This window comes from Lepisma saccharinum, chromosome 1, assembly GCF_977018435.1.
Source record: "Lepisma saccharinum chromosome 1, izLepSacc3.1, whole genome shotgun sequence".
Lineage (NCBI taxonomy): Eukaryota > Metazoa > Arthropoda > Insecta > Zygentoma > Lepismatidae > Lepisma > Lepisma saccharinum.
In genome coordinates, this window is record NC_139229.1 from 169,599,348 (window position 1) to 169,614,273 (window position 14,926).

Sequence of the window (14,926 nt, forward strand, 5' to 3'; positions counted from 1 at the left end):
GAATTTCCAGGACATGTGGCTGCATGGACACGCTAAAAGAAATTGGAAGCAATATTCATGTCACACGGCGCAATTCCCCAATTTCATACACGAGCTAATATCGAAAAAACTGCTTGGCGTGATGACACCACGAGCTTCTTTGTTGATTTTAGCCATAAGACTGACACCAAAGGCAAACAAAATATAATAGAACTATACAATCAACTCAAATTTACATATTACATTATACCTAATGCAACGAAATTGCATCAAATTTGCATTGTGTGTGTATATATAATTACGTTTCCTATAATAATCTGGTAGAAAACCGATTAACGCAAGTGATCACATAGTGAGGTAAATTTGATAAAAAAGGTAAAGTGCTCCCCTGTGCTTAGCACCAGGCCATGAAGGCGTATAGGGGGTGTAGGGATAACTTTCTTGATCCGGTCGTGAGTGGGGGTGATGTGATCAACATCACGCCCCTGACCGCCTTTGCCCCCCAGGGTTTCCCCCAGGTACCCATGTCATTCGACGCTGGGTGGGCGCCGGAGCCGCTTCCAACGTTAGAAAAGTTCCCGGATTTGAACCGAGGTAAATTTGATATATTTGAATATTTCGAGACCGAGAGTCTCGAAAGTCTCGTTTCGATTATACAAATGTCTGTCTATTTTTAGGTGTTGATAACTCGCAAAGGGCTTGGTCTGGTTTCCGCATATCAGCCTCAGGTTTGTATCGTCTGGAGACCATCCCTACTTACAGCTTTACGTCAACTTTCTACCCCTCTAGGGTAATTGTGACCATGGAGACAAAAATATCAATGCCTTATTCTGAATTCGAATCCAAGGTGTCGGAGCGCGCTAGGCCCCATAGAGACCGGTCGGCTTGTAGATATTTTATTTGAAAAGAATCAGAAAATGGTCTGATTACATGTTTAATAAGTATGTCGCAAACGTATGAAATATAGGTGCCTGCCTACCTTAACTATGCTTATGTCTGGGAAAGTTGAGAAAGTAACAGTACAGTGGAATATAAGAAAACAAGGGATAGTACGAGAATGGAAAACAACAATACAAGGAGATATAAGAGAACTAGAAAAAATGCGAGAAGGGAAAACAACAATACAATGGGAAATAAGAGAACTAGAGAAAGTACGAGAAGGGAAACAACAATACAAGGGGAAATAAGAGAATTAGGAAAAGTAAAGAAAACAAGGAGGGAAAAGTAAGAGAACAAAAATAAAGTAAGCAAACGAGGTGAAAGAAGGATAATAAAGGAAAGTAAGAGAAAAAGGAAGTAAGTGAGAAGAGGAAGTAAGATTGATTGATTGATTGATTTGCTATTTTAAGTCAACTTTATGCACAGTAAGACTAATCGGGACTGGACCTACAGTTTAAAGTGGAATCCGAACCATTATGTGCCTCCACTGGGTATCGAACCCGTGACCCCTTGATGACAAGGCAACGACGGAGGAAGTAAGAGAAAAGGGTAAAGTAGAATAATGGGAAGTAAGAAAACAAGATAAGTTAAGGGAACAAGGTAAAGATGGAGAATAAGAGATTGAAGGAAAGCGATAAGAAAGCGGGAAGTAAACGTCTGTAGTCTTCGTGAAAAAGACCATCGCAGTATTATTCAGGACTGACTGAAGAAAACCACCAAAAAAAAGCCAGAACTTGAACGCGAGATCTCTCGAATACGAGTCTGCGACATTAGCCACTCACCCAAGCCATATCGTCCTTGTCGCTTTGTAATCAAGGGATCCTGGGTTCGATACCCGGTATCGTATCCCACTTTAAAAAGTAGGCCCTGTACCGATTAACCTTTCTGTCAGACAAGCCAAGTTGTGGCGATAGGTCGCTTCCAGTTATTGATCAGTCGCCGGCGATCATGATGTCTGCTCGTGTGAAAGAAGAACATCTTGTAAATTTAACGAGAAAGTGATTTTTTCTTGTAATATGAGGTATTTGGAGATATCAGTGAAAAGATACGAACAAAATGCTTTGTTATGAGTCAGCATATACCCTTCAAGATTACACACTAGAAAACATTATTGTCTTCAAATTATCTACTCCCTATGAAGTTTTTAATTTATTTTTCTCGGTGCAGAATGTACAAGAGCTAAGAATCGCATGCATGCGAGACATTACTCTAAGCAGCTTTAGTAATAAAGAAACGAGTCGCAGGCATAATTTGCACGATACACATCCTCCCTCTATTATTCTCTGCCAGCACCCGTAATTACGAAATTTCTGCTAATGACATCGTTAAAAATTTCAACACGAGTTTCCCCACACGTCAGGAAAATTGAAAAGCACGGAAGGTGAAAAACTTTGATTCATGAATTTTTCATAACTGCTCACGACCCGTGCAACTTCCAGTCAGGAGAATATAGAGGAAAGGAAGCAGTAGGGAACGAACTTATATATCAATTTTTATCTTTCTTTACTGACTAAGTTTCCTCATTTGCAAACGTTTATAGTCGTTATGTAAGTGCAACTGTACAGGTTGTTTAACTTCTTGATGAGAAATTAATCGTTCAATATGTGAGAAACGTTCAGCTGCTTGGAAAAAGTTATATTAATTTAGCCAGATTTGGGCCTTTATGTAGATAATTTACAAAACCGATAAACAATTAAAGGCGATTTGAATGATGCTCACGATATCTGTCAGTCGTTATAGGCTCATTACTGAGGCTTTTAAATGAAAATTCACAGCTGTCCATCCGCACTTATTGTGCAAAGTTTGTTCAGTAATTTTTAATGTAGTACGAAGACGCAGTATTCAGCATTTTAATAAAAGGGTACGTCTGATCAGTGTAATGTGCCTCTTGGGCACACCTCGACCTCACATTTCGTAATTTGCTACGGTGAATACATTTACATACGAACCTCAAACTTTTAGAATTCTTATACACTAATAATATCACGTTTCGTAAATTTCGTTCATGCATACGGTCTCCACAGATTCGTCATATCTTACAGCATAACAACTTTTATTGAGAATTCAAGGTAGCCCACTATAAGTTGTCTTGACTTTGAAAGGAATTGCTGTCTCAATGCGACTGCAAAAGTTAAATTATGGTGCAAATCATACACGTCTCTTTGGATGTTGTTCTTATGTATTTAAGGTTTGGCGCTAGAAGCAAATGAGATTAGTGAGATTAAAAAGTGTTTTAGAAAACTGTTATTTTATCCTTATATACGAATTACCAAAAAACAGTTTATTAACTTAACTTCTTGCGCAAGAATATAATGTGAAATAACAAATTGAGAAGTTTTGAAATGGTGTAATTTTTCTTCTTGTTAAGAACTTGTTGCATGTTACTCTTTTTTGCCAATAATAAAAAAATACTGAAGTTACGTATTTCTTGATAATAATATGGGTATTCCCGTGAGTCAGTTGTAATGTCATGGATTTGCAATAATGAATAAAGAATCCAAAATGTATCAACTGACACAAAGAGATCGGTCTATACATGGGCGTATTTAAGGGGCAGGGGTTCAACGGGTCCAAACTCCCCCTTTGGTTCAGTAAAATTACAAGATTACCTGTTCTATCCGCTATGCGCAGAGAATTGTTTGTAAAAATTTCTTCAGACTTATTTTGTTCTCATAAATTACAAGCGTATAGAACGGGATACGGATGGGAAAGAAATTAATTTCACACACCAGATGGAACTGCAAAGCAAATGTCTGCAATTTCCTGATAGTTTCGGAATTTCTCTGGAAAACACTCAGAAAACTCCTGACATTTCACAAATTCTATAATGCCACATGTAATTTCTGGCCGAGGCAGCTGCTTGTGAACTTATAGAGCGAACATTATAATTTCATTATAAGTTCCCGATATGGTTTGTTACTATCCAAGATTTAAGTATTCTTCAGGTTCTATTTTTTTTTTTTATAATTTCAAATTTCCCAACTGTTTGATAATCCCGAAAGTCGATAAACCATTTTCCAAACTCTAGATCGGATTGGGAAACGTGTCCGTATTGGAGATTGTAACTGCATCTGGGTTAGCTTCAATTATTAGTACTTCTACTCTCTCTGGGTTGAGTGGGTGTGGATTAGAAAAAAAAATAGTTGGTGAAGAATATGATGGTGCTGATTTAATGGGTGGTAGAATTAAGGGGGTGAGATAGATAGATAATTTCAGAAAAGTGTCGAAAAGCAATTTTTGTACATTGTTCAGCACATATTTTAACCCTGCCTATTGCCTATTTCTGTGGAATTTCTGAGATATTGAAACTGTCAAATCAGTTATTTTTTTTTTCCATCGAGTCTTCTCGAAAGAGCACCCCCCCCCACCCCCGTGGATAGCACATCATGGGTCCCGGGTTCGAAACCTGGCATGAGCGTTTGTGGGTGTCCATTCATCAATTTTATTATGTTATCACTCATCCCGATCTTCGGAAATTAGCCAAAAGTGGCACAAAAAAGCGAAGTAAAATAATGCAAATAAATCAATCAATCTTCTCAAAGTAATTTGGTTGTAAAAAATGCAGTGCAAGATAGCTAGGGAAGTTCTGTAACGTTCTCAAGTTGTTTGACACAAGATGGCCAGAAGAGTATCAATACTCAGTAGGGTGACTTGTGAAATCGTATACACTAATAGTAGAAACTTTACCTACAAGGTTATGCGTTGGCACTCAATGTAGCTGAGTAACCAGTTCATCCAAATCCCATCTGTAGGAGTTGAACCATATTCAAGTAGGAAGGAATCGTTCCGAGATGAAAAACGAAAGGAAGAGACAAGATGTTTGAAACACGCCGACACCGCCGCCATGTACACGCCAGAAGAAACCTAAGAAAAAAGCGTCGGTCCCACGTAGGAAGCTGTTCTGCGGATCTACATGACGTGATAAACAAGACATGTTCTGCGGACGGACACGATCCGACATGAACACACCAACGCACTTCAAGGGCCGAACATGATAGCAACGGGTTTTATGGAAGCTGAAGGTTTCGTTGTTTGTCGTCACGTTGACAGGTCCCCACCGCCCAGCATGCATACTAACTATTTCTCACTTTTTTTTTTCATTTTACGAAAGGAAGGGAGTGGTGAATTGGATGAGGGGGGGAGGAGGAAAGAAGAGTGCAACATTCGAAGTGATGGGCACGTATTTCCCCGCCTCGTAACTAAATCCATCCAATTTCCTTAACCTTCTATTTAGATGACGCAGAATGTTTATTCTTCTTCCTTTTTTTCTAGTTTCCTCTCTCAAAATTAGTGACAAGTTAACCGGGCCTTTTCATCCGGGAACTAAACTGCTTTTGCTTTTTTCAGGAGGGGCATTCATTTCTGGATTCATGCATAAAAGAGGAATAGTACACCCAACAGCAAAAGAAACAGTAGGCGAAGCGTCCATTAACATTTTTATTCGGTCTGTATTACGGAATGTGATGATAATAAATTGAAATAAACACGTGAACATAATTTCAGGGCCTCCCCATGGGCGTCAGGAAGGGGGGACAAGGGGGGCCGTGGCCCCCCCTGGAAAACGAAAGTCAACGAAAAATTACATATTTCACATATATAATTTAATTTCAGCCACAATAATGTGTGTTAATTATTGCACAAACATGATAAATTCAAATTTAAGCAATGTTTTTTGAGGGATGAACACTATTATTAGGGAAGATATGCCATGTTGGCCCCTCCCCCCTGGACAAAAATACCTTCCTTGCCCCTCCCTGGAAAAAATCCTGCGGACGTCCATGGGCCTCCCCGATTGCGCAGTGGTAGTGCAGTCGCCTTGTGATCAAGGGGTCACGTGGAGGCACACAGTTGTTCGGATCCCACTTTAAACTGTAGGTTCAGTCCCGATTAGTCTTACTGTGCATAGAGTGGACTTAAAACAACAAATCAATCAATTTCATTCCTTAAAACAACACAGATGTAGAATAAAAAAGTAATGAAATATCGATGGACAATTTAGCAGTGTGGGGCGTTACCCCCACACCCCCTATACGCCTTCATGGCGTGGTGCTATGCACAGGGGAACACTTTACCTTTATCTTTACAATTTACCTAGCATTATCTTTGCCGTTGACTGTACATGTTATATTTGTCAATTCAATGGAAATATCAGCATTACAAATGTGACTGGTATAATGAATAGATTCTAAAGACCAGGTGAGTTCTGTGAAAAAGATTCCAAGCTTTCGAGATCATATTCACTTCTATCCTGAAGATGAGAGTGACGTTAGCTCTCGAATGCTTGCAGTATTTACACAACGCACCTGGTCGATAGCCCGAGAGAATCATTTCATCATTCTTCGCCAGGAAAGCTTCAATACTAACTATAACATTTCGTGTTTGTTATTTAGCATCCCTTTTCTGCTACTTTTGTCTAATCGCAACGATGAGGATGTGTGAAGATTAGATGAACTTAATGAAGGAACACTTAAAAAGAGCGCCAATGCCAGCAGGACGAAAGTCGACCACTTCTCGAGCTCGGTCACTGGATCGGCTATTACTATTACACTGCCATACTTTTGCTGTCACGGATACTTGGGTCTTGCGGGAGGTTGCAGTGGGGAGGGGAGGGGGAAAGGATTGTTACCATGTTCAATTTTATCATATCATCGCCCCATCAGCAATATCATCGTCGCGATTAGACAAAAGTGGCAGAAAAGTAACACAAAATATTAAAAAAGTACAAAGAAATGTCAGAAAGTGTTCATTTGCCACTTCCGATTTGTTACAAGTTTGGAGACCAGATTTGCAAACTTTTTGGAAAATTCATATACTTTAAAAATAATAATAATAATTGTCCCACATATTTCTTGCATGTCCTTAGTTATAAAACGTGACATTGTGAATTTTTGTAGGCCGAACATTCTCTTAAGCAATGGCGTGATCTTGAGGTTGTTGCTGCTATTTAAATATACTTTTCAATAATGTTACAATTTCTTAACTATTATTTTTGTGAAATACAGGACACCCTATCCTCTATCTTTCATTTCATATAACACCTTGTCCTGGTTCCTAACTTAAACTTTGTTGACTACCTTTTATCGTTTCCTTTATTTTATAGTAGCAGTCTTACGCGTTCGCTTTGAGCATGCTTTTTCTTATAAACACGTGCTGCACGTAGCGATCGTCGCGACTAAGGAAAAATGGAAGTACAGCGACGTAAATAACCTAATTCAATCAATCAATACAGGAGGCGAGAAGTTCCATGTGATTAATCTCAAGTTTTTGGTATGAAAATAAAATGAAAATAGATCTCGCTTACGTTCATTTTTTTTTTTACCAATGGCCAGCGCCTTCTCCGAATTTAATGACTATCTTGTTCATGAAAAATCAATTTCAGAATCTGCTTCCGTATCTATTGTAGATATTAATTCACTTACATTTGCCATTAGAGTACTGCATGGGACCACTTTCCTTCGCTCTTACTCGTTCGAGTCACTCACGCTCGAGCGTGTACAATGGAATATTATTTTAATTGGCAATAATCGTAGACACGTACACGTAAAATATCCGCCTATAGGCAGTTTCAACCCACAATAATCTATTTCATCTTCATGTAACATTGTATTGGTGAGATAGACTAAACTACATTTTAACATGGAGATAATGACTATGTTCACTTGAGTTTCAGTCTCGTCTTTCACTTTACGATCCATATTTGCCATAGACAAATTACTGTTATACGTGTACTTCTGGGCTTTGGGCGTCTACGCCTCGTTTTGCTTGTTCGAGCGTTATTCGCTCGAGCGAAGAAGCACTCGATTCCGTACGCTATCTAGCGTCTTCCGTGCGAACTCTTTGGCGCTCGAGCGAAATCTTCTCACTGCAGCACACTATTTGCATTTCTTAAGATTATTGTGATATAATAATCACATTTGTAATATTAGACCAACAATAACAACATAAAGTTGAAAGTCTAGATTACTACCCAGATCTACATGTTCCACAACTCGAAATCGGTGTATAAGAGGTGCTGACCAATGGTAAAAGAAACTGAATGTGACTGAGAGCTATCTGAGGTTAATAGCGCCATGTAACTTGGAGATAAATCACATTGAACTTCTCGCTTCTTATAATACATGCACTGTCATTCATTAAAAACAAAAGAAGAAACACTGTTATTGCTTCAAGGTTCCAAAATGAAAGCTATGATTTTACAAAAGAATTTATGTTAAGTAATAAATAATGAGTTTAGTTGTTCGGTTCGGTATGTATTTCTTTTAACGTTGTAGCAATCACCGGAATGGATTAGATTAGTACATGTAAACTGTAGATGCAGTAAGAATTGGTCTTCGTGCAAGATGCTTAGCCAAAACTTTAAAGCTTCGGAAGCACTCGTTTTCGCTGTTCCTGAAACAAAGAGAACAAGTTAACTTTCAAGAACATACGACTCCGACCAAACCCGGATTTCCCTCATAATTTCCATAACGCATGTTTCTTCCCTTGCCTACGTGTATGCCAGCGATTGCGTATAAGGTCAGAAGGAGAATTATCAAGACGTATAGGCCGAGTGAGGCTACAGATAAATTACCGTTGCAAGAAATGAGGAGGAGGTGGGGGAAGGAATGTGGCAACACTTTATCTTTCAGCTGTCGGCAGGCTTACATGAACGACCAATCACTGCGCAGCTCACGCGTTATACATTATCGCGCTCGTACGCCGGACGGTAATTTTTGAAACATGACATATGAGGCTGTTCTAGTGGCCAGCAGCGGACATATGCGAATGAATAATAAAGACCACGTCAAGTTATATGCAGCTCCGTAAAAAAAGAAGCTAAGGAATGTTAGAGTTAAATTTCAACGGCAGAGCGACTTTGAATTTCGTCTTCATACAAAATGGCTGTTCTTTTTGCTTCATTAAAAATCCACCGACGTGCATCCTCCCCTCTTTGGAGGATGGAAGAAGAAAAAAGAATCTGAAGGCCTGTTATATCAACGCAAAGGGGAAAATATTAATGTGTTGGAAAGGGAAGGCGGATGGTATGCCCTGTAAATTATCTTGAAATATGTGGTTGTCAGCTCTGTCCAGTTTTTGTCTAATAATATTTTAATTCGTTTCTTCGGACAGCGGGTGGCATCGAGAGAGAGACAAATGTGTAGGCGACAGAACATTGTTTCCACATACATTGAACGGTTAGACACGGCTGAGCCCAATTCCCCTCCCACTTTCAAAAAATATAATTGTGTACATAATTATTGGAACAAGCTTACAATTGTGTGTAATTGGTGGAGATCGAATTCCTGCTACAGTCAAGAAAGAGCGTAGAGTGAAGTTGAAGCTGTGTACACTGGCGTGCGCAGAGGGAGCTGATGGGGTTAGGCTCCCTCTCGAAAGTTAATGAAAACCAATTAGAATGAAATGAGTAAATAAATGATAAGAAGCAAAGTTGTAAATATAGAACTTCTTTAAAATTAAGGTTAAAAATGTGAAACTTTTTATTGTGTAGGTATCTCGCCCCATCCTTAAAACGCAGCTATGCAATATCCACCTTTACAAGTCCTGTCCCGTCCGAAAAAAATCCTACATACGCTAGTGGCTGCGTATTGGTATGAACGCGGACTGCACTACGCGATCTAACGGTTAACGTTCTCCCTGTGTGCCGACCTCCGTGGCGGAGTGGTTAGCATGCAGCACGCTACATTTCAGGTTCGCATCACTACCTGGGCATGTGTATTCTTTACGAGTGTCCCTTCATCAATTTCATCGCCCATCCTCATCGTCGCGATTAGCCAAAGGTGGCTCAAAAGCAACGTTCAATAACATAATTCATTCGATCAATCAATGGAATTCCCTGTGCTTAATGAACACGTGATTATTTCCGTCGCACGATGGAGGAAACTGCACGTTTTGTACGTTGAACATCATCATTAATAGTAACATCATACAGTACCGTTTTGAAATTAAAGGTCTGAAGTAAATCTCACCAACACTGCCCGTCTCAGTCTATACTTCGTTGCAGAACCTCATCTAATTAGTCATCATTCAGTTACGGAGCACCCAAGATCTGGAATACACTCCCGAAACAATGCAACAAAACTTAAAAAGTTTTCACATGTTCCGTGAATCACTGATCAATGATCAGAAGCAAGATAAATAAATGCACATACTAACGACAACAATCCCCCCAGAAGTGAACTTAAATAAACCCTTTCTGCTAAACATTCCCAACTCGACATTAAAACATAAGTTGGTACTCTACAACAAACGTTCAATTTCCATCGTTAAAAATTCAACTTTGTAAACTAGCAAGTGGTGTATAAATGAGATGATAAATTTAGTAGCCTACTTTATTTTGCTGTAGTAAAAACGTAACATAGGAATTAAAGTGATATTTCGAACGTACGCAGGAAGTAAATCAAAAAGAGTAATAAGTAGGTCTCGGATTTTTAGGTTCTAAAGAGTGTGCCTTCTGGTTCCTAAAATAGGCTCTAAAAACCCTAAAATAGGTTCTAAAGAATCCTAAAATAGGCCCTAAAAATCTTAAGTTAGGCTCGAAAAATCCTGAAGTAGTGCGTTCAAAAAATATAAAATAGTTCAAAATTCATGAAAAATGCTGATTAGGTATAGTCACCGGCAATGAAAATGGGGCACCTATATCCTGAAATACGCACTATCTTGCATAACGTTATGTGTGTTGCCTAACCCTACGGCGATGGCAGAACTTACCGTTGGAAATTTGCTATTAAAATCCACGGTTCCAATCTCGGCCTGCGCATGGGTATTTCTGGTTAATTTCATCATATCAGCACTCTTTCACATCTTCGCAAATTAGCCAAAAGTGGCACAAAAAGCGAAGTAAAAAAAAATCAATCAAAGAACAATAAAAAATAAAAATAAATAAATGAACAAAAAGAAAAAGATAAAATATAACAATAAGCTATATCAACAACGCAACAGGAGTAAACCGAGAAACTAACGAAAACGCAGAACACTGGGATAGAAACATTTTTTTCGCCCTCGGAACAAGTTGTCTTTGCCAATCTACCCTAACCTTCCCTTTCCCCTCGTTGGACACCCCGCGCTGGACAAGAAACAGATGTGAAGCCCAGTTTGCACCGTGTGTCCAGAGTTGCCAACCTCCCAATCAGGAAAAGTGTGCTGATTAAACTCTTAAATTTTGCTAAATGCAACTAAATTGTGCTCGGATGACTTAGGTCTTAAGTTCATTTTATGCATCTATTTTGGGGGGACTTGTGATGTGAACATGCGTTGTTGATTAGTTAAACAATATTGGTAATTTCCTCCATTAAATTAGTTACAATGGTTTAACCAATATAATTGGTTCCATATAACGATTGAAAAAGTTTGAGAAAATTCGACGACTACAAAAGGCGGCGGCTTGATTTATCTGTAACACCAACTTTCTAGCAATTTCCTTCAATAAAATGTTCCTCGTGAGCTAAGTAAGGAAAGATAAAGAAAAAATGAAAAGAAGACGGTGGACCAGATGTAGCTGGATCGGCATGCTACCTTTTGTTTGAAACAAATATGATTTGCGATTTTATTTAAATTTATTTTTTCAAAATATATTCCTCTGAATTCAATTTATCTGTCTCCCAGGGGTGCATGTTTATAGATGATGCTATATTTTTACCATTATTGCAAACATAGGGTGCTAGGTGCCAATGAAGTTCAAATTGTACTACGTTTAGCACAATTATGCTAGGGTTGGCATCACTACGTGATGCCGGACTCACTGTGTCCATTTCGGGCGAATGCGCCCCTGAAATTATGATTTCCCGCATGAATCACATAGAATGTTATGGGACCAGCTGAGGCCCTCGGAGAAGTGGCTCAACATGCGACGATATAGTCTCTGGCAGGGATGGAAATTTGTGGAAATTATCGTAAGGCCTAGAATTTCAGTTTACTTGTATTAAGGCGTCGTTTAATGAAATTATGAATAATAAAATAATCCGTAATAGCCAATTATATTAAGGTAGGCCCGCCTCCGGGTCTCTTATGACGCTTCGCCACTGGGCGCATAAACCTAAAATAGGTTCTAACAATCAAAATAGGTTTTTAGGCACTATAAAACTTCATCATTTTTTTAATTTTTTTTTAACGAAACGCTGACATACCTTATTATTTCTTACATATCTTTAAAGGGAAAAAAGGTTAAAAACCTAAAATTCGAGGCCTAGTTATAAGTTACTTTGCTCTTAAAAGTAAATGTAAATGCCTTGCTTTTCTTTGTTAAACAAAGTCGGTTAAAACATTAACTGAACTGGCGCAATGTCATCATTGTCAGTCACAATACTAGTGGTTTCCGAGAAAATAGAACCATATTATTTACATCTGCAAGAAACTAGGTTTTAGGGAATGAATTGGCCAGTTCTGAAATTAGCAAGATAAAGCAAGCGTTGTCTTTACAGTTACAGACATGATGTCGGAAAGGCGATACCTACTTATACATCACGATAATTTCACACTTCTGCGTAAACGCACACAACACACACCAACAACTTGTACCAGAGTGCGAATTAACCTTAGAAGGGGGTTACAAGGCAGAGGTTGCGCCAAACGTGGGCATAGTGGGCCATGACTCACCCTATCATAATGATTAATATACAGGGTGGCTCAATAAGTCACTTAACACCCCCAGTACAAGGCCACTGCGGCATGGAACGTGAAAATGGCGATGACCAATCGCTATCAGGCCAAGGGGGAACCACATTGACGTCACCCGCATGGTCGGCAGCCATCTTGATGCCCGCCATCTTGAATTCAACTTCAGAAATTTAAATGGGAAGGGGGTCGTGCGACATATCAAAATGGGCTAGAATTTCACCAGGAAAACAACTGTGACATTTGTTTTCACCTAACTTTAATTGTTGCAGAGTTAACAATACCACAAAGTTATGGCTCAATAAGTCACTTAACACCCCCAGTACAAGGCCACTGCGGCATGGAACGTGTAAATGGCGATGACCAATCGTTGACTGGCCAAGGGGGAACCACATTGACGTCACCCGCATGGTCGGCAGCCATCTTGATGCCCGCCATCTTGAATTCAACTTCAGAAATTTAAATGGAAAGGGGGTCGTGCGACATATCAAAATGGGCTAGAATTTCACCAGGAAAACAACTGTGACATTTGTTTTCACCTAACTTTAAATTTAAGGGCGATTTCCGCATGGGAGAGTGACACGTCCTTTCCTTTTTGCTTAAATGTTTATTGTTCAAATAATCGTTAGTATGTGATTATGTGATATTTATTGTTAGACCAATCACTGAAAATGTCCGGATATTGACTTACCGGTATGTACATATCTTGTAGTATTGGTTGGCATGGGAATTACGATTGTGTTTTGTCTTTACATAAAAGTTTAAAAGAGTGATGATGTGAATTGATCGTGTCAAGAGTAGCATATTTCCTTTTTCTCTGATCTGAACGAAAATACCACTAACACGTGAGGAACGGATTGCCATCATATTGATGTCAGGGGACACCTGAAAGCCATGGTGTATGCTACGAAAATCAGGGATCTGGCCCACTTGCGCACACGCATTGTGGATGCCTGTACTGCAATAACTCCTGAGGTTCTTCAGAATGTGGTAAGGTCATGGGAGAGACGATTACACGTGTGTGTTGCGCAAGAAGGACGTCATATTGAGCATGTGTTATAACTTTGTGGTATTGTTAACTCTGCGACAATTAACGTTAGGTGAAAACAAATGTCACAGTTGTTTTCCTGGTGAAATTCTAGCCCATTTTGATATGTCGCACGACCCCTTCCCATTTAAATTTCTGAAGTTGAATTCAAGATGGCGGGCATCAAGATGGCTGCCGACCATGCGGGTGACGTCAATGTGGTTCCCCCTTGGCCAGTCAACGATTGGTCATCGCCATTTACACGTTCCATGCCGCAGTGGCCTTGTACTGGGGGTGTTAAGTGACTTATTGAGCCATAACTTTGTGGTATTGTTAACTCTGCAACAATTAAAGTTAGGTGAAAACAAATGTCACAGTTGTTTTCCTGGTGAAATTCTAGCCCATTTTGATATGTCGCACGACCCCCTTCCCATTTAAATTTCTGAAGTTGAATTCAAGATGGTGGGCATCAAGATGGCTGCCGACCATGCGGGTGACGTCAATGTGGTTCCCCCTTGGCCTGATAACGATTGGTCATCGCCATTTTCACGTTCCATGCCGCAGTGGCCTTGTACTGGGGGTGTTAAGTGACTTATTGAGCCACCCTGTATAATGTATAATGTATAATGGGGAACTTCATTGCTTGGATTTCATAACAAAGCCGAAATTAAAGAACATTTGTTATTTCAGGATCTTGCCCACCAGTGGCGTACCCACACCAGAAAGTGTGGTGCCGCCACTGGTACCAGGAGTATTCATCTAACGAGAACCAATATCCCCATCAGTGGTATAACACGTATGTAGTAAATTTAATGACAAAAGTTCATAGAACAGGAAAATTTTATATTCTTTCAATAAAATTAAAAATGTATTACAGCAAGCACTGGTACGTACAATTACTGCTCGGAAAAGATATTTGAGTGGGAAAATTAATGTGTAGTTTTATATAATTTTTAATATTGTCTATTCACTGTGAATAATAATGATGGTTCCTGTGTAAAAACACTTATACTAATGGGTGACATTTCCTTCCAAAAGCAAAAGTTTAATTCGAAAACTGGCCTATATACATGAGCGTCGACAGAAATTTTCATTAGCGGGGACAGGCCATGATAGAACCTGAATAGTAGAAAGATAAAAATAAGTATTATTATACAATAATAACTATTATAATCTAATAAAATTAAACTAATTTTATTCCAATTTATTATTATTATTATTTATATTCTTGGGAAGACTTTTCTGCTCGAAGTAAATATCCGGCAAAACTACTACCGTGCGTCCATTTCGATCTGCAGCCGAGAGATCGGGAGAAGCGTGGCGGGCGGCACTGACGGAGATGCCGACATTTGCGGCCTGAAATGCCCGCTT